This window comes from Arachis ipaensis, chromosome B05 (genome assembly GCF_000816755.2).
Source record: "Arachis ipaensis cultivar K30076 chromosome B05, Araip1.1, whole genome shotgun sequence".
Lineage (NCBI taxonomy): Eukaryota > Viridiplantae > Streptophyta > Magnoliopsida > Fabales > Fabaceae > Arachis > Arachis ipaensis.
Genome location: NC_029789.2, coordinates 147,074,219 through 147,099,531, shown reverse-complemented (window position 1 = coordinate 147,099,531; position 25,313 = coordinate 147,074,219). Strand labels below are relative to the sequence as shown.

General features: G+C 31.0%; 2 long non-coding RNA genes across 9 annotated transcripts; one reads left to right on the top strand and one right to left on the bottom strand.

Moving 5' to 3' along the window:
• On the bottom strand, positions 10,890–14,127 carry LOC110262683. Its single transcript, XR_002347612.1, has 2 exons — positions 13,708–14,127; positions 10,890–11,333 (listed from the first exon to the last, which is right to left on the bottom strand). It is a non-coding gene; the product is annotated as an uncharacterized LOC110262683 (long non-coding RNA).
• Positions 20,658–24,489, top strand: LOC107644840. 8 transcript variants are annotated; one of them, XR_002347610.1, is made up of 9 exons: positions 20,661–21,106; positions 21,243–21,496; positions 21,654–21,956; positions 22,356–22,447; positions 22,572–22,623; positions 22,786–22,874; positions 23,570–23,654; positions 23,909–23,995; positions 24,292–24,470. It is a non-coding gene; the product is annotated as an uncharacterized LOC107644840 (long non-coding RNA). The 8 variants fall into 8 exon arrangements; XR_002347609.1 differs by having other exon boundaries at positions 20,662–21,106; positions 22,356–22,425; positions 22,537–22,623; XR_001621401.2 differs by having other exon boundaries at positions 20,662–21,106; positions 22,537–22,623.

The window sequence follows — 25,313 nt, the reverse complement described above, 5'->3', positions numbered from 1 at the left end:
GTTTGTAGGTCAAAGAAACAGATAAGATCAACATCCATCTTAGGAAATTTCTCAACTTTTTCATCCAGATAAAGAAAAACTCCTTTGTTATCCCTAACAAAATGCCCACCATGGTGAAAAACAGGAACCACAAATTCCTCCATTTATCTGCAAGAACAACACGTTTAATGAATAACAAACATAATCATATAATCCTAAATTCTGACAAATGCCACAAAGGAAAAACAAAAACAAAAACAAAGAATCTACCTTCAACACCGTAAAAACTAACAACTTTGTATACTACTGAGCAATTGTGAAGGAACATACATACAAAAACAAAATTAGAACTAGCAAACAATGCCATAGCACGTTTTGTGCTCTGTACCCCAACCCAAAAAATTAATCAGTAAATCTAAACTAGTTTTTTAGACAAAGAATAAGAATATAATACATTCTTACCTTCTTCAACGCAAGTCTTGAGTGGTCCTTGTCACTCTTATACGCGATTCTGTACTTCTGGATTTGAGCATGAGGCGTTACGAATGGTAACAGAATGTAGAATTTTATCAACGTCGTCACGATGGTGATGTGAGAGATGATGTGGAAGATGAGGTGGGAGATGATGTAGAAGATGAACGCTCCAACAAGGTATGGTTTTCTCTGTAAAAAACTGAACAAAGGTGGGGGTTAGGGTCTTTTACCTTCCTATGAAGTGAAGAGAGACTTTTTATATTCCTCTCAAACGCGAAAAATGACGCCATTTTGCTGACGAGGATAGGGACTAATTTGTCCAGTCGCGTCACCTGACACGTAGCAGTCCACGTGGCCTTCAGACGTGCCACTTCATCATTTTTCGTCGATCACAAACAGAGAAATCAAGCCAGGGATTGAATTGTCCGCCGAAAAAAAATTTTGGGGGTATTTTTGTGTATTAATTTTCTTCAGAGACTAAAGTGTCCATTTTTTAAATTCTCAGGGACTAATTTGAGTAATTACTCAAATAAAGCGTTCAAAAAATTCAAACACACCCTTAGTCTTGAAGAAGAACGGTAAAGAAGCTAGTATCCTAATGGCCACTTGACCCTAAAGTGAGTTCTGGCTAAGGGCAAGATAGAAAATAATGGGCAAGCATGAAAAGTCCTTCTACACAATCTATGTCCTTAGGAAGCGTTTGTTTTTGGTATACATGTCCATCAAAACATAGACACGAGAGCAGAGAGGAGCACATGTATAGTGTTTGTTTATTGAGACAAAAATGATGAAATATACGATCATACACAAATACCTATTAAAAACATGTATTTTGTGTTTCTCTAAAATGTTGAGACACTAATTTTTTTACAATTTTTTGTCATGTCTAATTTACCAAACAGAATATAAAATTAGTGTCTTCTTGTGTCTATGTACTCGTGTGTATTTATGTCTATGTCTCATTTATGTTGAGACAACAACCAAATATAGCAAAGTAACTAGGCTTAAGGCCTAATGCTTCGGATAGCAACTCAAATAGGGTTAGTTCCAATCTCTTCACATGTACTCCATCATTATATCTATGAAAATAATAAATTTATTTCACATTTATCATTGATATGAAAATCTACTTGATTGCCAATAAGTCATAGTTCAAATGGTATAATCTCTCCATACTCAATTAAGAGGTTGTGAGTTCGAGTCTCCTATTTTTGATAAAAAAAATATTTGATCCTTTAAAATATTATAAAAATTTCTATAAAACAATATTTTTTTTACTGAAATTCATGGAAGGAAAAACTTTTTGATATATCACGTGAATAGAATTCTTCTTTGCTTCTGAATCCTGCTCATGAAATCTATGCACTCCATCAAGCATTTAGGAGTTTCAGAGCGTTAAGAGTTCACTACTTTTTATCTGGCCTCTATTATTTTTCTGTTCTCCCTTTTATTTAGATAGAGTTCGAGTCCTCCTGTCTCCTTGTAAAATATTCTCCTCATCATTAAGGTTTCAATTTTAAGAATTTCTATACTCATTAGTGAACATTTGGTCTGTGGAAATATACACTTATTTTCACATATGGAAATATAAAGTTCAGACTCATGACAAAATCAAGAAAATTCTACACCAAGAAGCCTGCTCCTAAATTTGGGAAAAAAAATTATATTTTACATATGTAATCTTTTCACAGGAATTGTCTCCTAAGTTTCCAAATTTTTTTGAGTTATTATGTGCCTGGAGGTGACTAGTGTGAGAGGTAGAATAAAAGTGGACAAATGAGTGAAGGAGTGTACATTTTACAAGTGTGGTGCACACAGTGTAGTTAGCAGCCAAGGGTGCAGTGGCGCCTCAGGAATGTTAAGGGATTCTGAGTGTGACAGTACACCAATTCTAAAGTGAATTGGTAATCCCTTGTGTTTTGTGAGAAGCATGGGTCTTGGCATTAGAGATTTCTTATCAGTGCCTGCAAAGTGCATTATGCAAGTAAAAGTTTAAATTCTTCTTATTCACTTGTTTTCAGTTATCTTAGATACGCAATTAACTAATGGATTTAGCACTATTGGTATAACCTTCAGAGTCCCACCGGACTTGTAATGGGCATGGTCCAAGGCAACTCTAGTCTTTTAAGCAACACAGTGTATGCCATCAGTGATGCGGCTTCTCATTTCAGTAAAGCTGCACGCAAGGTATTTCTTGCTTTGCCACAATGATAATTCGATTTACATTACTTTGTTTTTTAACCATAGCGAATCTTTTACTTCCAGGGTATTGTTGCATTTACATATATGACGACCAAGCAGTTTCACATATGGAAAAACACCAGGCAACTGTAACCTCAGATAACAAAGGCGAAATTAATGAAGTCTTAGAGGTTGGTTAATGATTTCATCATTTTCATGTTATAGCAACCAATAAGAATATTGTGTTGCATGTTGTCCAAAGAGAAACCTTCAGCGGATGGATATGTTAACAAAAGCTATAGTTTTCCCTTCAGGGGATAGGACACGATTTTTTGCAGCTTGCCTTCCTACTTCTAACAAGTCCTGCTTGATTACTTCTGCTCCCACTTGACTTGATGGGTGCCATTGATCTTTGAATGTGTAGGATATAGGTTAGCATGGCAATTAACATGATTAGCATCTACATTAAAATTTACCTATGCAATTTAGTTGGATTTTTCTTTTGTGCCACTATTGGTTCTTCTTGATCTGTTTGTGTTAGCATAATTTTTATTGTGTAAATGCAAGTTGTCCATAACTTTATTGTTTACAGGGATTGACTGGTCTTCTCCAGTCACCTGTAAGAGGAGCTGAGAAGCATGGTCTCCCCGGTGTCCTCTCAGATAATCGAATTGAATTTTAGAGCAACTTGAAGAATGCCCTGTGATAATTTTTTCGTGAGATGTGATATTAGTTTTCTCCTGACTACTGACTACTTTTCTGTTTCATATTTATTTACTGCAGGAGTTACTTTAGGAATTATAGGACTAATTAGTATACTCGAAGTTACCGAAAAAACTGCACTCAGTATTCGAAACCGCAGTAAGCCCAATCAATTGAGATCCCAATGCTTTAGGATCCGTCTTCCAAGGCCACTGAGCCATGAACGTCCATTAAAACCTTATTCATGGGAAGAAGCTGTTGGGATATCCGTCCAAACTGAACGGTAATAGAACCGGTCAAGTTATTAGTTCATTAATTTTTTAGTTTAAGTGTTCAACTGTACAACGAAAATAAAAAATATAAGATAGTAAAAATTTGAGTAAAGTGACAATTAGGTCCCTGAAGTTTTTTACTTCTGATCAATTAGCCCTTGAAAAAATAAAGTACTAATTTGATCCTCTACGATAGTAAACGGTGGACATGTGATGTCTCTTTATCAATTTATCATGTGAAACTTAATGGTGATGCTTATATGTCCCGACTAATTAGTCCTAAATCAAAATTCTCGAAACCTACTACTTGACTCAATACTCTAAAAAATTTAAAATAAATATCTTCACTAACATTTTAATATGTAAATGTAAATATTGAAATATTTAATACGTATTTTAATAATTGTATAAATTTTAAAGAATTATAAATTAAAAAAAGTGACTGCTTATTTAGCCCAATATGAGTTAAAAATGAAAATTACCCACGAAATAATAAATTTAAAAACTCTTATTAAGTTATTTCACATCAAATTTTAAATTTTAAATTCTCCAATTTCAAATTTCAAATTTTTAAAAAATTCAGTTAATTATTTCAAAAAAATAACCATCTGAAATCCTCCAATACTCTCTTCTTTTTCAATCGGCGGCCACCTCACCTTCATCAATAATCATCCCATTTCACCGTCGCTACTTGGCTCGCCACACGCCACTCACCCTTAATAAAAATAACCATCCACTTAAGAATAAAAATAATTATCTACATACCTAATGAATTGAATATCTAACATATTTTAATTATATATAACTAAACTCAATGCAATCAAAATAACATCTACATAAAAATAAAATAACTATCCGCATACCTACTAAAATGACCATCCTAAATTGACCATTAAAATAGAAGAAGATGAATAAACAGAAGAAATTATTATTGTGGTGAAACATAATTTTGAAGAACTAGTCATGACAAAAGCGGCACTCTTGTGAAGCATAGGGCTCAAATCATGAAAGAAGCTAACCATGCTTGGATCCGAAAAAGAAGAGCATGATAGTATCATAGGTGAGATGAGACTTGAAGGAATGGGAGAAAGCGAAGGCGCATCGGAGGAGGTGAGGACGGTGTTGGGAAGAAGGCACACATCGGCTACGACAGAGGCGCTGAACGTCCGGGTTGCTGCGGTGCCGTTAGTTCGACCCACACAATATGCGCGTCCTCCCTTGGCGATAGCCTGTGCGGCAACGGCGCCAGTCGAAACAGTGTCAGTGCGATTTTCAATGGCGGCTGATGACCGTGGCGTTAGTGTACCGACAAGACTCCATGAGAAAGGCATAGAACACTGACAAACCGTATTGAGAGAGAGAGGGATCGGAGGTAGTTTATTTATTTCCAAAACCGACAGTAATCCTAATATTTGATTTAAATTTCAAATTGAAAACTATTCAAAATTAATTAGTTGCCTATAATTTAGTTTTGGGAAAGTATGATGAGCCAATAAAATATTTGTACAATGTGAACAATAGAGGTTTAGGCAGTATTAGAGATATAACCATTAGTGTTATCTTTTTCTATCAGCTGAAGCTTTTGGGATGAGTGGTATCATAATATGGAATTAGAGTTCTAGATTTAAAAGATCAAAAATTTGATCATTAGTGAACCCCAAAATCAATTTAATTTTTTGGGAAGATGTTTATTATCCCTAATACTTGGATGGTTATTGTTTCCCGGGATTCTTTAGTTTTAATTTCAAATTAATTCCATTGTACACATTGTATAAAACATATATTGTTTCCTCATACTTTTTCTTTTAATATACTCCCAAAAATACTCTCCATCCCAATAATTATTTAAACGAACAAATGAACTGAAAAGTAATAACTCAACCAATCCAAATTAATTCTCTAAAAAAGGTAAATTGAAATAACTCGACCAATCAAAATTGGTTCTCTAAAAAAGAGAATTGAGATAATGTTAAACGTGAAATTCAAATGTGCTTTTTGGGTTAAAAGAGTTTGCTATTACTTGATAATAAACCCTAATAAAAGGTAACTAATATGAATAAACTTTCCTAGTTATGCATCAGTTTGCTATTCCTTTCGGAATCAACACAGGCAAACAGAAAAGTCTTCCCTATGGTTCATTTGTAAGTATTATTGTCCACAATCGTTGTTCAATTGCATTTGCACATAGCTAAATGATTATTTTCAGTTTTAAAGAAAAGATGGGTCATTACATTCCTTTCAGAATACCCTTTTTTTCAGAGGTTATTTTTTATTTTCTAATTTTACCTAATATATACAGTGACCACTATATATTTATATAATGATTTTTCAATCTTCTATATTTCTATATAAAAATAGAAAGAGATAAATTAAAAACTACATTTTTTATCTCACTGACACTAAAGAGAAGATCTAAAATGAATGAAATTTTGATATGGATGGAATAAAATAGAGTCACTTTGACGTTCCTTTGAAATGAGGTATGGCAAAAATTAGATTATACAAAAAAATAAAAAAATAAAGAGGGTTATCAAAGACATGAATAGTAGTGAGCAATGGAAACCAACCAATAACCATAGGACATCATTATTTTTTAATCTAGTGGTTAAAAACATGATGATATATCTTTTGCAAATCCCAGAAACAAGATCATGTCCATATTTATTTTAAGGGACACTTTACTGTATAAATTGAAATAGTATAGAGATAGAATATAATTTTTTTATAGTTATTTTTTATTATTTTATTATTATTCAAAATGTAGGTCCTATCTTTATTAATCTCTCTTTCATTCTATTAAAAGAAAAATCTATAAACTTACATCTTTACCATATAACTCACCAAAATTAAAACTCTGGAGTTAAAATATCCGAAGTGTGAGTTAGTCTCATGGAAATGCATGCATTATCTAAAGAAGAGGTCTTCGAAATGATTGATTCACCCAAATTTCAAATGCAAATGCAATGTCTGCTTCTCATGATCCTCCTGAACATACAAGGAAATATATCTGTGCACATTGTCCAGGCTCCAAGTTTAACAAGAAATATGATTTGGAGCAACACTCAAGTCACTTTCTACAGTCTTTATTTTCCATTTTTTCTTTCTAAAACTAAGCGAACACTCAAAACACTTTCTACATTTCTTTGTTTTTCACTTTTTCTTTCTAAAACTAAGCAAACCTTGGTTTTCCGATACCCACCAATTTCAAAAATTGATGTCTGAACTTGGCGACGATTTGTTTGTGTATACGGCCGAAATTCAAAATTTTCGAGGAAAGATACTTTGGAGCAACACTCCACCCAAATGCATCACCCCATATTTACTTAAAAAATGCTTTAGAGCAAACTCATTCCACTTTCAACCATGTATGCGAGTGCTCCAACCAGTTTGAAACACATGTGTCTGCAATTATAATAACACAAGAAACATTTTTTTTTCTGTTTTTGGGTAATTTGCACAAAAACTAATTATTTTTTTTGCATTAGCTGTCTATTATCCATTTTCTAGATAATGAAAACTGGAATGCAGTTAATTTCATGTGAATTTGATAGTTTAGAATCGTTAAATAATTTGATAGGCTAAATTGTTATCTAACGACTTTCAATTATCAATTTTACGTGAAGCTAACTGCATCTAAGTTTCTACTATCCGAAAAATTAGATAATGGACAGCTAACACCTTGACCCAAAAATGATTAAGAATTTTTTTTGAACGAATGACATCATTAAAATAGGAGTGATATTATTATAATGTAAATTCATACAAAATATAATAAAAAAACATGTAATTTTAAATGAGTAGTAGGTAGATGATAAACATGTTAAATGAATGCAATGATCAATTAAGAATGATAAATGGTGGACATGTTATTTAATTGATAAGCTGTTAATTAATTAAATTAAATACAATTTACTAAATAAAATAATAAAAATAAAATTTAGTATGGCCGAGCAAAATATGTGGACTTAATTTACAAGGGTCATAAAAATAAAAACAACAACATTATTATTATTATTATTATTATTATTATTATTATTATTATTATTATTATTATTATTATTATTATTATTATTATTATTATTATTATTATTATTATTATTATTATTATTATTATTATTATTATTATTATTATTATTATTATTATTGTATAGCTAACTTGTATCTTAAAAATATATATTAAGATTATAAATTAAATTTTTTTTATTGTAAATACAAAAAGTTAAAATTTTTAATGCATTTGTTTTGTAGTTATTAAAAAAATTATTTTAAAATTTCTATTAATAGTAATATTGTGATGTGTCAATATGTTAGCTATAATGATAATAATAATATTGTTGTTGTTGTTGTCGACCTCTTGAATCATATTTATTTATCTAAATCATAAAAAATAACTACTATTTTTATTGACAGTATAAATAGCCGTTCAAAAAGATAAATATGATAATATGAAGGGGAGTTTTATGGTGGCATTAATTTTGGTGACTAAGAATAGCATAAGTTTGACTTACAAATAAAATAATAACACATAGTATGGCAAGAAAATTAAATCTAAAATCAAAATAATTTTTTCTCTCTTCTATAATTTCTTATGATTATTTTTAACAAAATAATTTTTATAATTATTTTTATAATTATAAAAATAATTTTAAAAAATAACATTATTAAAATAATTTTTTTAATTATATTTATAATTATGATTTTAATATTATTTTTATTTTTAAAAAATAATTTCTTATAATTATTTTTACTAAAATAATTTTTTTATAATTATTTTTTATTATTTAATTGTTGTTTAAAATGTGAGTCTTAATTTTTTTAATTTGAAATTCTAACAACAAACCAATAAACAACTAAACCAAAATTTTTTTAAAATATATTAAAGAAAGAGGAGTGCTACACATACAAGTCTTTTTGATTTACAAGTCTTACAAGTTACTAGGCCTTTTAATGGGTTATTCAACGTTTTCTGTTTTCAAAGCGCTACACTCAGAACGGTTCTTCTTCTTCTTCTTCTTCTTCTTCTTCCTCTTCCTCTTCTTCTTCTTCCTCTTCTTCTTCGTTTTCTTTTTCGATTTTCATGGTTTCTGAAATCAAGCTTTGAAATCGTTTTGAAGAAGAAGAAGCAGCAGAAGATGAGGAGAAAGAGAAAGAGTTCTGAATTATGCAACGAATTTTGGGTGTATTTCTTAAATCCTTTGGGTGTATTTTTCGTAATCCTTTGGGTGTATTTCTGTAATTCTTTTGAAGATAATGGAACTTCAGAAATACACCCAAACGATTACAGAAGTATACCCAAAATGATTACAGAAATACACCCAAAGGATTACAGAAATACACCCAAATGGTTACAGGAATTTACCCAAACGATTATAGAAATACACCCAAAGGATTGCAGAAAATACACCCAAAAGATTACAAAACTACATCCAAAGGATTTAAAGAAATACACCCAAAATTCGTTGAAGTACATCTTATGCATAATTCAGAACTCTTTCTCTTTCTCCTCCTCATCTTCTGCTACTTCTTCTTCTTCAAAAACGATTTCACCATGAAAAAAAAAAGAGAAAACAGAGAGAAAAGAACATAAATGAAGAAGAAGAGGAAGACGAGGAAGAAGAACGTGCAGAAACGAAAGAAAAGAAGAAGAAGAAGAGTAAGAGGAAGAAGAACGTGCAGCAAGAAGAAGAAGAAAGAGAAAGAGAAGACAAGAAACAAAAGAAAAGAAGAAGGAGAAGACAAAGAGGAAGAAGAATGGTTCGAAGCGCGTTTTGAGCGTTAGTTTTAATTGAACTTGTAAGGCTTACAAGCCTTAATCGCTTGTATGCGAAGAATTACTCTTAAAGAAATAACAAAACCGATGATAGTGGGAATAAATTAAAGGGATGGATGAAGCATGAATTTAAAGGATAAGCTGGTTCAAATTGGTGGGATGGATGAATCCGCAAGAGTTGTCAAGTTAGCAACCGAGAATGGATTCATTGCTCATGTATCATGTTACCAGATCTAGTTTGAATCAAATATTACCGAGTTGCAGTTGCAGCGGATGTAAAGAGGGTGAGGAGACCGGGTTGCAGATATGAGACTCAGAACAGAATGAATGGATTTAGTGGTGGTGGACCGGTGGCAGTGTGTTATTGTTACAGTGTCAATGGTGGCTAAAATGGTAGTGACGGAGGACCGTGACAGTTTGAGTCTTTGAGATATGGAAAAATAAAAATGGCGTATTTTTGTCTTATAAAATTTATTTTTTATGTTTTTTTATGAATAGTTTAATATGATTATTAAGTTTTTTTATAAAAAAAATTGTCTTACTATATTTTTATTAATTCTATTTATTAAAAGATTATTCTTTTCTTATATGTTTTATGTATCTATTGATATTTAATGATATTAAGTGGAATTGTTACAAAAATACTTAAAGTAAAGTGATAATTAAATTAATGAAGATTTGCATAATCTTTAAGAAAAAAAAAATAACAAATAGAGTCTCAAGGATGAGTGACATCAAACACGTTCAATTTTTTTGTTAAGTGTTAGAAAAAGTATATGGAACCAAGTAATAATCAGCCAAGAATGGAGTTTAGGGTTTAGGGTTTAGGGTTAATTATAATTAGTTTTAATTTGTTTTTTAAATTATTGTTGACCACGTTCAAAATATGAGGGAAGATACGCTAGTGATAGGAGAGAAACACGGAACAGATGCTTTGATCATTAATTAGTTGGTTTCATATAATTAATTATGTTTTATTAATGCGTAACACATGAAACATAGAAATCATATCCAAAACCATCCAATTTACAAGAAAAAGAAACATCCGTGTGCCTATCAGTAGCAACATCCGGTTAAAGTCACCGGTGCCTCTGGTTTACCAGTTGGCTGATTCTTGGCTTATATAGAGTTGGTTCCCTAGCATTGTTGTAAGTGGAATTGTTACAAAAATACTTAAAGTAAAGTGATAATTAAATTAATGAAGATTTGCATAATCTTTAAGAAAAAAAAATAACAAATAGAGTCTCAAGGATAAGTGACATCAAACACGTTCAATTTTTTTGTTAAGTGTTAGAAAAAGTATATGGAACTAACTAATAATCAGCCAAGAATGGAACAACATAATTAATTATAATTAGTTTTAATTTATTTTTAAAATTATTGTTGACCACGTTCAAAACATGAGGGAAGATACGCTAGTGATAGGAGAGAAACACAGAACAGATGCTTTGATCATTAATTTGTTGGTTCCATATAATTAATTATGTTTTATTAATGCGTAACACATGAAATATAGAAATCATATCCAAAACCATCCAATTTACAAGAAAAAGAAACATCCGTGTGCCTATCAGTAGCAACATCCGGTTAAAGTCACCGGTGCCTCTGGTTTACCAGTTGGCTGATTCTTGGCTTATATAGAGTTGGTTCCCTAGCATTGTTGTAAAAAGAATCATCCGAAATGTAGAAAAAAGAAACATAAAAAACTAGTTAAAAAAATCATTCAAAACCAAATAGGAGGAGGATAAGAAGAGCCGCAAGATGGCCGACAACGACGTTTTGGACGACGTTGCGTGGACAGTAGAGGAACTTGCGATGGCGCCATGAGTATGCCTTGAACGGAGGAGGTTGGTGCTTCTTTGCTGTTTGGATGAGAGCTCCTAGGAAACCGCAGCGGTGGAGAGGGAGAGAGAGTGAAGACTCGTTCGGTTCCTTCTCAACATATCACTTCAAATCTGATTTTGGTATTAAAAAATAAAAACCATTAATAACAAATATTTTAAATTATAAATAAATATAATTAATTAAAATAATTATAATTAATTAAGTTGTTTAATTTTTGGCTGATTAGAACTTGGTTCCATATACTTTTTCTTCTTTTTATTAGTTTTGAATGATTCTTTTTTCAATGTTTTGTATATTTTTTTTCTTAGAATTTGGATTATTCTTTTTATTAGTTTTGAATGATTCTTTTTCCTATGTTTTAGATTTTTTTTTCTTAGGATTTTGATGATTATTTATCTTATGTTTTGGTGTTTTTGTTTTTTGGAGTTTCGGATTTTTTTTAAAAAAAAAGAGGAATTAGGATTTGTGTAATAAATGATAAAATGTGAATTAGAGTAAGAAGAGACAATTAATAATCATTAATTTTGTATCTTTTAAAAAAAATAAATAATCACTAATTAATAACAATTAATTAGTATAGAATATAATTCAAAAATATTTGTTAGCTTATTGTTGGCTAAACCCTTCTTGGTTCCTAGCAAAATTCTTTCATGATAGATTTTATTAATGCAATAAAATCATCACATGCATTTATAAATTCATAATTGAAATGAGAGTTTCTTGTCAATTATTTTATCCCTCCAGAAATTAATTACTACATTGTAATTTAAGCATTTTTAAATTTTTTGCTTTGAAAGCATATATAGCAGTCCATTTGATTTTGCATAAATATCACACAATGGCTAAATTTATGGTATTTTTAAAAAAAAAAATTCAACATTAAAGAGAAAAAAGAAAAGGCATGGTATATTTTTTCATTTATCAACTTCAAATACAATTGTATACAATTTAGTGCAGCACATGTAACTCAATATTAAATAGTTAAAAACACAATGCATCTCACCATATTTATCAGTAAGTTGCACTCAAACTCAACTGTATTTCATATTCATATTCTCAGTTATAAAAATAAAAATACACAATTTGAACACGATCTTCCTTTTTGAAATCAGGATTTGCTGAGCAACAAAATTTTGAGGGCAATTTTTCATTTAAAAATCAGAGCTTGAGTCCACAAATTTAAGACATTAATATATTAAGATATATAGCTAGTTAGAACACGCACTTAGGCTAAAATTAATATATTGATTCAACATAGATACTTATTTAGAGAGAAGTCCTAAACTTGTGAGTTAAATTTAAGCTAATTAGAAAGCATTTGGGTGATCGGGTTTCCTTTATTATATTTTAAAATTATTTAGACATTGAAACACTCTATCAAACACACATATTGACATACCCCCATTATTTTTTTTCCTCCTAAAATTGTATATATTCATCATGTGATTTCTTCTAATAGTTATACTTGAAATTCATAGAATACTTAATTTACTTCATTTCATTCGTTGTCATACATTTTGTCATTTTGTAGTGATAACCCTGTAAATAAGGCATAAAACATACAAATTTTTGTTATTGGTATTGATGGAACTAATCAAAACAATAAGACAGCAAATCGCATCATCTATATAGAAAGCAAGGTTGCGAGAACTGGACCGGTCAATGAACCAGTAAAGTGATTGGTTCACTGGTTTAAAGGTTCGATCGGGGTTCAACCGGAGTTCAACCGGTTTAATTAAATATTAAATAAAATTATTAAAAATTAAATATACAATGAAACATGTAGCATGACCTTTTTTTGTTACCATAACAATATCTGGTAAGTAAACTAAAATCTGATCTCTTCTTATTCTTTTCAAAATTAAAATAAGAAAAATCTAAACCAACGTTTAATTTCCTAAATTTAGGGTAAAAGGAGAAATTAAAGAAAGAAATTATTGTAGAATTAACAATGCTGGAATGGAAGGGAATAAAGATGAGGGCATGAGGGTGAAGATTTTATTCTGTTTTTGGGCATGTCTTCTGCAACCTTTCTGCTGGGTCTAACAAATTTGTATAAAGAAGCTGTAAGTCTGTAACACATGTATGTCCTCATATACAGATCAATGTAAAACACCATGACAAAATTAATCATACCACCACCAACTCTAATTCAGAAGTCAGAACTCAGAACACAACAAACAGAACAAAATATCAACTCACCCCAATTCAGATTCAAAACACAACAAACAGAAAAAAATAGCAACTCAAGAATCAGATCTCAGATTTCAGTAACTCAGTAAAATTAACAAAATACACGACCATAAATTGAAGCAAACAGAGTTGAATCTTTAAAAAATAGAACCTCAAAATCATAGAAATTAACAAAAGGGAAAAACTAAAGCAGAGCAAAGGCGACCAAACTGACAGACGGAGGAACAAAACAGGCGGCAAGATTACCGGCAAGGGAGGAACGGCGAGACAGACGGAATCGAGCAAACTCACCAACAATGGAGAAATCCAGCCGACCGTGCTTCGATCTGCAAGACCACACGACGAAGATGAAAACGATGTAGAGAAGATGGGGATGGACGGCCAAAGGCGACGACGTGGAGGAGATGAGGATGGACGGCCAAGAGCTCGAAGCACCCTCTATCTGTCACTACTGGCGGCGAGGCACCCTCTGGCTGACGAGAAGAGTTCGACAACGGCGGAGGCGGTGACTGCTGTTGGTTGAGAGAGACAGGGGCTGCTGGCTGAGAGAGAGAAGGAAGTAGCGCCGTAGTGGGTTAGGGATTTTGTGCCATTTTGGTGAGTGAGACTGATGAGAGTGAGGGAGAAGGGAGAAGGGATTTGGGCAGAGAAGAGAGCAAAGATAAGTTGTTGTTGCTGCTGAGTACGATGGGTGATTTAGAGATTAAGGTTAGCTTAGTTCGTTTCGCCTTTTTTTTTTCTGGATAAAAGTGTAAAACGACGCCGTTCAGAGTTTCTTTTCAAACCAAAAATCCACTAAAAAACCGGACGGTTCTATCGGTTCACCGGTTAACTGTCGGTTCGACCAATTTTTTCATCGATTTTTTGTCAGGCAATTTCTGAGTTTACCCGGACCGGTTAAGTGACCGGTTCTCAGTTAATTCGGTTGAACCGACTGGTCCAGTTCGATTTTCAGAACCATGATAGAAAGAGAAACTTTAAGCATGAAAATTGAATTAGTTAGTTGACAGAGAAATTATCTTTCTTTGGCCAAATAAAATGAACACCTTAAAAACAATGAAAGAAAAATAAAAGAAAAAATACCACAACATTTCATTTGATTTTTAATAATAGTTAAAACAAACAAACAGTATTACCCTGCACAAAACTTTTCTTACATTCCTATATTACATTTCTTGAGCTTACAGATTAACTAAAATATGATCTTTTTTTTTTCTTTTTTTTTTCAATCATCAATTGCATTGCAGCAGTAATAAATGGCACCCTAACTTAAGAATCTAGATACATATTCAAAATGGTGCCATAAATGTTTAGTATAGGGTACTCTTCTTCTTTTGTTGATTCACACGGGTTCACAAAGCTACAACAATGATAGACGCAATTCAACATCACTTTAGTAGAACATTTTCTAAAAATTGATTCGCAAAAGAGCTAGTAGTATGACTATTAAAGCAAATATAAACAAATAAAATCACTTGTAATTAAAATATGAAGAACAAAAACTTGATCCAAATGAGTAACAATATAATACATGCATGTATGTTTACATAGTCATATAAATGTATATGCATGTTTGTTATTGCAGTCTCTTGAATCTTGCATTCACTTCTAGCAGGTAATCTACTTTAACCAATATATCACAATATGAAATCTACACAGAAATTTCAAGGACCAAATTATCATAAATTTATCATAATGTTACTCAAATAATTAAAAAGGGGAGAATTATTATCATACTGTAAAAGGAGGGAGACTCCATACACAAAAGAACTAAGAAAAGTGAAAATTAAAAAAGCATTTTGAGTTAAAAAAAACAAATAAATTAATTAAATAAATTTACGATTTGACATATAAAGCTAAAACATTGAAAACAAATTATCAATCAAAATAAGAAAAAAAAAAGTAAAATTAATCAAGATTTTTAATTCACTTACTTTGATCATTTAAAAATATTTAAATTCAAACTTACCTGAAGAAAGAATATTGTTCCGAGAGTTCAAGTGTAACGGTATAGTGCCTTGCATGTCTCCCACTTGAATTCCCTATATCTTTTTTGCTATCTGAAGTTCTGAACATGACAAAGAAAAAAAAAATTATAAATAGTTGGTGAGCAAAATGCAAAAAGAAAAAAGCTGCCAACTTTGAGGGTATCCAACATCATAAAAATAAGAATTGAAACCAAATTTATAAAAATTAGAGAAAAATAAAAGATGGGTATTGATAAAATATGTGTACTAATTACTTGAGTTGGAGAGCAGCATGAATAATATCCTTACCTCATCATCATTATGAACTGAAACATCCTTGGAATTATTATTTTTAAAATTTTGGCAAACAAAAATACAAAATTAAGTTAGGACAAAGTTTTTTAGAAGGAAGTCACTCAGATAAAGACGCGTAAAACGTCTTTTTTAAAAATTATTTTTATATTGTATTTTAATTGGTTTCTGTATAATTTATTCGGTGTTTCTCGTCACATATTATTAAATTCCTCAAAAGATTTTCTTTCCAAAAATAATAAAAAATATTTAATTTGGACTAAAACAAAAAAGGTAATAGATTAACTATTAGATTTTTTTTAAAAGATTATTTACATAAATATTTAAAGAAAAATTCTAGTTAATTTTGGTATAGAAATTTCGAATTTGAAAACATTGATAAAAATTATGTTGAAATTTGATTTATTTGATTCTCATTTAAATTAATCACTACATAAGTTAAAGTTCTGTTTTGAAGTTATATTCGAGCTTTAATCTGATTTTTAAAGTTTCAATTTACTTAGTTTGATTTTTTAACTTAGGTATCCGTGACTCATATTAGGGTTTTAAGTGTTTAGTTGAAAAAAATAAGGTAAAAAAATTTTCAATTGTCACATCAAATAGTCGCTAGAATGTATAATGTAGCAGTCGTTAGTCCATCTCAGCATGTCATTAACGATTTTGTGAGACAGTGACAAAAATAAGATTAGGAACCAATGTGAATCATAACTATTAAGTTGGGAGACTAAATTGAGTAAATCGAAATTTTTTAAATTAAATTGAAACATAGTTGTTAGAACCAAACAAGTGATCGAACCGGTCAAGTTACTGGTTCACTGGTTTATTGGTTCAACCGATAAATCACTGGTTGAACCGATAAAACTGGTCTCACGTAAATATAAAATATAAAATAGTTAAAAACTTAAAATTAAAATTTGAAATACATATCTTCACTGACATTTTATGAAGAATCAAATCTTAACTTCTAAAAATAACTAATATAAAAAAACCATAAAATTTTAATACTACAATAGTATCTTATTTTGACACAATAAAAAAATAATTAATTCACAAAGCCTGTCATCTAACTATAATATCAGTAGATTTTAACACTAATATCAAAACAAATAACCTTAATCACAATACTAGCAATAAAATAGATCAAGTAAATTAATAAATTTTTAGTAAAATTTATATTTATATTAATAATGGTATATAATTAAAATATAATTAATTTTAAAAATAGAAAAAACAAAAATTAAATTAAATTAGATATTTATGTATACTATATAATTAGTATTTATCGAATATAGTACTTAAAAGTGCAATGGCTAAGTGGCAAGTAAAGGTTGTTTTTGCTTCAAGGTTCTTGGTTCGAGACCTTGCGGAGACATTTTAAAAAAAATTTCAAGCAGTTCGGTTGTAATTTGAGGATATGATTTGATGTGTAAGATGATCGAATTGGATATAATGATTGTATTTTTAAAAAAGTATTAAATACAAGAACATTTAATCAAATATTAAAAAAAATTTACTTTAAAATAGTTGGACTTTTTTTGCTCATATATATATATATATATATATATATATATTATATAAAAATAATAATAATATGATAATTGTTTAGAATACCGAATAAATTATACAGAAACCAATTAAAACACAACATGAAAACATCTTTAAAAAGAGACGTTTTAGGCATCTTTATCTGAGTAGCCTCCGTCTTAAAAAGGTATTTAACCAATTCTCTTATGCAAATATTTCATATACTCTTGGAGGAATTTTCATTTATAACCGAAAGCACAGTCCCTGCCATTGACGTTGCTGACTCGCTGCCCTATTCAACATTTCTCCCGTGTGGCTCCATCAATCCGTCGGTTTCTCCTTGTATCACCGCGATTCTCCCGCGTGGCTCTGTCCTCCGTCGGTTTCTCCTTGCATCGCCGGCACGCCGCGTCTGGTGGTTCTCAGGTTCTTCCTTCTTCTACGTCATTGCTTATGATTTGTGTGGTTCTGCCACTGCGTTCCTTCCTTCGGCACTCGGCAGTTCGGCGTCTGGTTCTACGGTTCTGCCTTCTTCTTCAACAAACATCAATCTCTTTTGGACTTCTAGTTCTTTTTTATTCTACAATACTCTTCTCTGTTGTCGCTGGCCCCGCATCGCTATTGGGCCATCCTCCTGGTGTTCAGTCTTGGACTCTTGCCTCTTGCTACATAATTGGGAACCCAAATCAACCTATCAAAAGTGGTAAATACCAAAAATTCTCAAGTCTACCCTGTAACCAATTAATTATAGCATATGTACATTATAAATAAATAAGCTTTTGTAGTGGAGAATGGCCGAATGGGAATTCAAAATAAAGGAATGGTTTGTGTAACATGCCATTGGTTAGGTCTTAGGTGGTATTGTATTGGTTTTCTTGTTAACTTGAAACAAGAAATTATGAGCAACTAACCAAATCCATTATGTTCATTGAGATTCAAGTTCTGTTGGAGTGTTATATTTTATGTGACTGAATAATAATCAATAGTTAGCACATAGTTTATATAGTTAGTTCACTTAGTTGCTTCATTCAGTTTTTCACTTATTTGCTTCATTGTTTAATAATTGATAATTTAATTGGTTAAAGAATTGTAAATTTGTGATTGAATTTGTTATGATGGAATTGATACTTTAGTTTTATTAATTTGTTTGTTAATTATTTTTGTGTATTGAGTTATTTTGAATTAGGAATTTAGGATATTATTAGTTGCTAGTTTGTTGCTGTCTGATGAAAATTCATTTTATTAATTGATCAATTTTGTATTTATAATTTTATATTAATTTTATTAATTAATTAATTTAAGTTTATAATTTTATTCTATTAGTAATGGAGAAATATTTCAAAAGAATTTCATCGTTGGATTGGATCTCAAAACAATTTATCGATCTCTTCTAACAAGAGGAGGTTTTTAGAATTCGAAGTAGAGAGTCTCATAACAGATCTAGGACAATGACCAAAGATTTCAAGTTATCATCTAAATGACAGAGACAAAGTTAAATGTGCATATTTGCAAAAAGGTCTTTATCAACCAAGGACTCATGATTTTTCGCAAACTGCTTGTGTTTCTTCTTTTCGAAGATTTAATCCTAATTGATTTTATAATTATGGCAATTGGTTAGAGTATAGTATATCAAAAGATGCTATTTTTTGACTTTATTGTTATCTTATGAAACCTGAGACTGAGACTGAAGGTGGCGATACTTTTGTAACAAATGACTTTTCAAATTAAAAAAAAAAAGAAGATTACAAACTCATATTGGGATTCATGATAGTGCTCATAATCAAGCTTGGAAAAAATATGAAACACTTATGAAGTGAAAACAACACATTAGTGCTGCTATTAAAAAACAATCTGAGCAAGCTAAAAAGAATTATCAAATTCACTTGACAGCCACAATTGATTGTATTATATTTCTTTTGCGACAAGGATTGATCTTTCGCGGTAATGATGAGATGATTCTATTAATCAAGGAAATATTTTAGAACTTCTAAATTTTTTTGCGCAACATAATGAAGAGATTGATCATGCTTTCAAAAATGTTTGTGAGAATCTTAAATTAAGAGCTCCCTCAATTCAAAAAGATATTGTAAGAGCTGCTGCAAGTGAAACGATAAAAATTATTGTTAATGATTTTGGGGATGAATTATTTACTATTTTGGTTGATGAAACCCGCGACATTTTTATTAAGGAGCAAATGTCAGTTTGTTTAAGATATGTGAATAAAGAAGGGCAAGTCAGGGAGCATTTTCTTGGTCTTGTTCATGTTTTTAATACTAATACTTTATCTCTAAAATTAGCATTAGAGTCATTATTAGAAACATATAATTTAAGCTTATCAAGAGTACGTGGCCAAGGATATGATGGTGCAAGTAATATGCAACGAGAATTTAATGGCTTGAAAATTTTGATATTGAAAGAAAATTTTTATGCTTTCTATGTACATTGTTTTGCCCACCAACTTCAGTTAGTTCTTGTAACGGTTACAAAAAATAAGTTGAAATTGCTTTGTTTTTTAATTTGTTAACCAAATTGTGCAATTTTGTTGGATTTTCGTGTAAACGAAGAGATATGTTTTGTGATAGTCAGATGATTAAGACAATTGAAGTATTACAACGTGGAAAAATTTCTAGTGGACGTGGTTTGAATCAAGAAATAGCTTTGAAAAGAGCTGGAGACACTAGATGGGGTTCACATTATGGAATTATAGTTAGATTAATTTCTTTTTTTCCTTTTGTGGTTAATGTTATTGAATATATTGAGGAAAATGAAAATAATTCAGAACAAAGAGTTGAAACATGTCATTTATTGAATGCCAATTCATTTTCAACTTGCACTTGATGAAAAATAGCTTGAGAGTTACTAATGAATTTTCTCAAGCATTACAAAAGAATGGTCAAGACATTGTAAATACTATGGCATTGGTTAAAGTATCTAAGTAACGGCTGCAAACTATAAGAGATGATAGTTGGTCTCTTTTACTTGACGAAGTTTCATTATTTTGTAACAAACATAATATTACTGTTCCAAAAATGGATGATATATTTGTGTCACAAGGAAGATCAAGACGCAAAGCTCAAAAGATCTCAAATTTGCATCATTTTTTAAGTTGAGATATTCTATCAACACTACAACATTTGTTGGCTATTGCAACATAAGTTCAAGATAACACTTAAAAATAGTTGCCTAATATATATATAGGCAACTTTTTATATTAGTAGCAATAAAATAGAATTATAACACTGAATTTTTAATCAACACACTATAAGTGATGCTGTTGATAAATTAAAAAACACTTATCAAATGTTGCTTTATTAAATATATAAAAACAACTATTATAAAAATAATATATTACTTTTTTTAAGAGTTGTCTTTGATTTTATTTTAAACTTCACTTCTTAAGTGTTGTCTAAAATTTTTAATAATTCTTAAAATAACAAAAATAACCCAAACGACAAGGCTAACTATTTTGCGGAGATAAAGGGAGAAAAGAAGAGTCTCTCGTTCCTAGCAAAACCCCAACCCTAACGAAACCCCTAACCCCAATCCATTCCAAATGATTCGTTCCTCTCTGGTTCTTTAATCCATTCGATGATGATGCGCGTTCCTTTATTGAGCTTCGATCTCAATCTCTGCTCAGGAATGAGCTTCGATCGTTGAGCTTCGATCTTCTCTGCTCGCGAATGAGCTTCGATCCTCTGCTCCTCTTCTTATTGAGCTTCGATTCTCTGCTCGTTGAGCTTCTATCTCTGCTAATTGAGCTTCGATCCTCTACTCCTCTTCTCATTGAGCTTCGATCCTCTCTGCTTGTGTTCATCACCGCCGGTTACTGTTCGATTATCACTGCTCGCGTTTTTTGTGAGATTCTCGTTTTTGGCATTCTTATGCAGGTACTAATGATTCTACCGTTCCTTCTCTATTCTATTTTAGCACTTTTTTGTGTTTTGAATCCTAATTTTTGGTTAAACTTGTTGCTATGTGCATTAATTTTAAACTTGTTCTACTCTACTCTCACTGCTCCAAAAGCCGGTCAAATCACAAACCTAACAGAAACTCTGCAATAGCCGGCAGCAGAAGCGATTGCTTCCGTCACCGTCGTCGTTGTATAGATCGAAGACAGAACTAGCTTCACAATCGGCATCATTGCTAAGACCACGGAATTGCAGAAACCTTGGCAACTGGAATGGGAAACGTCGAATAAGGGGCTGAAAAAGTGGTCCGGAGACGGCAAAAATCGTGTTCCTCTCTTTTTGCATTCATCTATACCGCCATCACAGTCGGTATGATGCTGCCTCTTTCCTTTCCCCTTTTTTGTTTTAGTGTTTTTGGTGATTTGATCCCTAATTGTAATACTGGTGATACTGTTGTTGTTGCTATTTGCAATGATAACTCTGTCTCATCCTCAAAGCTCGTGATGCTTTCTTTGTGTTTGTGCAGGTACTGATGATTATGATTATATGATGGAGTAAAAGATTTTGATGACTTGTTATAGTGAGTTTGAACTTATTTGAGAAAAATAATGGAAGGACCACTTCCAATTTTCTTGCTGATCTTGTACTTTTGTATTTTCTTTCACAAGTCTTTTACTCTTTGTACAAGCCTTTCTCCCACCTTCAGCTCTCTGACCTTCTCTGTTTTGCTAGACATAAAAGTTATAGACAACGGTAGTTATGAAATTCATGCTGGTCTGTTTGTAGAAGAACAAAAATGGTAGCAAAAGAGATGTGTTTCTTCAACAAGGTGTGTGCTTTTATACGGTCCTTACTACTAATGAAATCTGTTTTACTTTGTTTTGTCACTAACAATGTGCTTCTTGTTTTAGTAATTACTATTATTTATTAGTTATCATAATTAATGTTATTTATTTATTTGTTGTTATTTATTTATTTTCAAATGTTTCAACTTTCAAGCATAGTGGTAGCAACTAAATCCGGGCAAAGGAAAAAAATAGAAGATGAAATATCTTACAAGGAGTAGGCCTCTTCATAATTTTTTAAATTTATTAGGAATATGCCCCATTACTTAATTGCTGCTAGTGGCTTTACTAAATTATATTATTTAAGTAAAATCACCAAAATTAATTAATTCATTCATTAATTATAAGATAATTTTGATGATAATTGTGATTGGTGCTATTAGATTGATTCTTTGGACACTTTGGCTCTACTCGGTGATCGTGACCGCTTTGCCACTTCCATTGAATGGATTGGTAAAATATTCGCTTTGATATTGTGAGTGAATGGCTAAGCAGCTAAATTTCAAGTTTCTGTACTCAATTTGGAGCTAAGGATGAATTTAATTACTTTTTGGTCGATTATAGAACAAAACTGTTTCTTTGTTTGAGACGACAATCAGAGTTCTTGGAGGATTGCTTTCGGCTCATCTTATAGTCAATGATTACGCTACGGTATCTGTTATATACATTATTATATACCTGCATTTTTGTATTTTGATAATAGTCTAGTGATTCTAACATTTGAGCACAAGTGAAAATGAAGTTATCCATTAATCATTATGTTTCAATTGGACATAGTTGAAAAACTATTGATTCAAATGTGTTGGTTTACAGGGATGCGATGATTGGTGCCGTTCCAAGCTATGAGGAGCCGTATATTAAAGTTCCAAGGGTCTTAAGTATGGACTAAAAACTTTGTAAAGGTACTTGATTTGATACAAGGAAACAAGACTATGGTTTTGTACTCTGCATTTTTTGGTTCTTTTTATTGGAAAATGATCTAGCTCTTAATCTATATAACATTCATTTTTGTCATCATGAGTTTGTGTCTTGCCATTAGTCTCATTCTTATAAAACAATCATCTGTGTCCTTCATTCACAGCTGGTGATCACCACTTTAGTTCTCAGAAGGCAAAAGTTATAGCAATTGATGCTAAAACTACCCAAGACACTAAACTATGTTTTTTTTTTGGAGCATTTGATTGTTTTCGATAAGTTGAAGGTTTTGTTTTCAATTTTCTAATCTCCAAAAAGAAAGAAACATTCTAGATATGTCCTATGTGCCAATATATACTATTGATTATGAATATGAATAGTTGATACTACGTCCAATGCATTAATCCATTAATCCATGCCTCGGCTCAGGGAATCTTAATAGGGACCTTAGCAAACCATTTATTGATAAGTGAGTATTTGATCCAGCCCGTATATATATATTTTTATATGTTATGTATTATTGTGAATAGTTTAGAATTATTTTTCTATTTAATTATGTTTTTGAGGTACTTAATTATATTTGAAATTTTATGGATTAGTTCAATTTAATTTATTTATACGCATGAGTGTCAATTTGTCATGCTTTTGATTGTTTCTTAATGTTCTTCAAATTTATGTGCAGTTCATTGAAGGTGGAGCAGAGGCTGAAATAAACTCATAGTGAAGTTGACTCGGTGAAAGACCTGAATGAATCAATCCTTCTTCAGGTATATAAAAAAGATAATTTTGACATAATAGATGGTGAAAAGTAGATATGTGTGAACTTCTCAGTATGCTAACTATATTTTGGAAATTAAATTTGAATAATGAATACATCTAATATTTAGTACAGAGACAGTCGAGCAGCTTGCCTGTGTTTTTCCTGCTCATCTCAGTTGTTCATTTCTGTGTTTTTCAATGTTGATATAAGATTGTTGCTTTATTCGTACAAAGTGACACCATGCTTTGGTTAAATAACCAGGATGAAGAACATGAAAACAAAGGAAAAGATGAGAGCTGTGAAGCTGCTGAAAGCAGTGCATCTGAAAGGGAAGATGCAACTGACGAGGTAATGGTTAGCTTCTGGTTCTTTTTTCATCTGCAAAAAAATCTTGAATATACCGAGTTATTATGAAGTTTAAATTTGTAATATATCTCTTTGTTAGTTAGCTCCATATTTATATAGAAGTTAGTTTAGTTAGTGGCAAGAATAGAAGATTGAGATCTCTCTTTGCACATAGCAGAATCTTGAAGCTTCTTCTCTGTTTTCTATTCTTTCCTCACACATCAGCTCTGTTTTCTATTATTATAATTTTTTAGTTTTAATGATAAGTTACTTATTTTTTTGTTGTGTATTATTTACAGATTTAGCATATGGGACAAGTCAAGCATGGATATAAAATATGCAAGTAGATTGACATCTTTTTTACAAATATTAATTACTATTTTGTTATGACAATTATTGTTAGATAAGAATTTTATTATTTTGTCAGAGAATTATTGATGAACATGTATTTAAAATACTAATTGAACATTTTAATATCTATTTTAATTTTTACTTTATTATTAGTTATTTTGTCTCTTTTATAAATTTTTTCTGTTGTGCATAAATTTATTTATTAATTAAAATAATTACATATGTATGAACAAAAAATTTTATTGTAAATTTTATTTTTTTGTATTTTTATTACAAAAGTAACTCTTATTTTTGCTCAAAAGGCAACTCTCTTATTAGTTGCATATTTCGAATATTAGACAACACTCGTATGGTTGCATATCCAAAAGGAAAAGCAACACTTGCATATGTTGCATATCCAAAAGAAAAGGCAACACTTTAAAGAATTGCAAATTCAAACTTATAAGCAACTCGTAAAAGGGTTGTATTTTATTGCAAATAGGCAACACTTTTTAGTAGTGGTCAAAATATAAGAGAAAAGATAACACTGCAAAAATGTTGTCTCAAACACACCTTTGAAGTGTTGTTGTTTTTCAACCAAAGGCAACACTTACCAGGAGTTGCCCTCAAAAGCGTTGCTTTTGAAGCAAAAAAGTGTTGCCTTGATCTAAGGCAACGACCGCATATGCAACGCCGCCCAAAAACGTTGCCTTAGGTCAAAAAGTGTTGCCATAGATCAAAAGCAACCTTTTATCAGCCTTTAGACAACACTTTTTAAATGTTGCCTCAACTTAAAAATGTTGTAGTGCAAATAGTTGATAGACAACTTCAAGAACTCAACAATCGATTTACAGAGGTGAATATTGAATTGTTTCTTTGTATAGTTTGTCTAAATTCAAGACACTCATTTCTTGCATTTGACAAGGAAAAGTCGATCCAGCTAACTCAATTCTATCCATTAAAATTTTCTTCTACTCAACTTTTGGCACTT